General features: G+C 44.8%; 1 protein-coding gene across 1 annotated transcript in view; it reads right to left on the reverse strand.

Annotated features, from left to right (window-relative positions):
- Positions 1-795, reverse strand: part of LOC119592519 (adenylate cyclase type 1-like) — a gene marked incomplete in the record, with an annotated part of 97,990 nt that overhangs the window by 51,161 nt on the left and 46,034 nt on the right.

Consider the following 795-nt stretch of genomic DNA (forward strand, 5'->3'; position numbering starts at 1 on the left):
AAACAAAGCAAATGAGAGCGTGGTCTTCCTTGGTTCTGTCTCTTCCAGCTTCTTTAATTCTCCATTCTCTAATTCCCGCCGTTCGAAACAATCGACCCCCGCAGTAATCGCGTTGTATGAATCCCGTAACTCAGGAATAGCCTGATCTCTGGTCTTAACCAGTATATGTTCACTAATTTATAATCACTTCCAAGCCTCTGTTACATTTAGCCTCCAGGTATTTACGTCCCAATGGCGTTGTGCGCATAACATAGATCTTAGCAGTGACGTCATCTGGCTACAATACATCAGCCGCAAGCCAAAACTAACACATAAATGAAAGGGAGAAAAGAATTATTCCTTGACAATAACCGTCAGAAGACACGTTGTTGGTACCGATGTTGCTGGCAAGGTGTATTAGCATTATGAAAAGAAGACTCAACAAAGCAAGTTTTAATGTGAAATACCAAGATACCAAATATTTCCTTATTTCTTCTTTTTCGACCATCCAACTTCACTGAAAATCACAAATCAGCCGCCACTACACTAACGACAGTTCTATGGCCAAAATATCGCAAGTGAGTATCTGTTTCCATGCGCGTGCCCGAGTGTGCGTTCGCATGTGCGTCTGACGCAGCCGCCATTACTCGAGATGAAGAAGGAGAGACCGTACCCAGATATTTACTCGACTCGCGTGCAAACATCAGTGAAGATCAAGGCCTCGCCAAGAACACCACTACCCAGCCTCGCCCGACTGACGTCACAACAGACTTCTTTCCAGTCCTCTCCTGGCCTTCCCTTACCTTACCTTCCTTA

The sequence above is a fragment of the Penaeus monodon genome, chromosome 30 (assembly GCF_015228065.2).
Source record: "Penaeus monodon isolate SGIC_2016 chromosome 30, NSTDA_Pmon_1, whole genome shotgun sequence".
NCBI lineage: Eukaryota > Metazoa > Arthropoda > Malacostraca > Decapoda > Penaeidae > Penaeus > Penaeus monodon.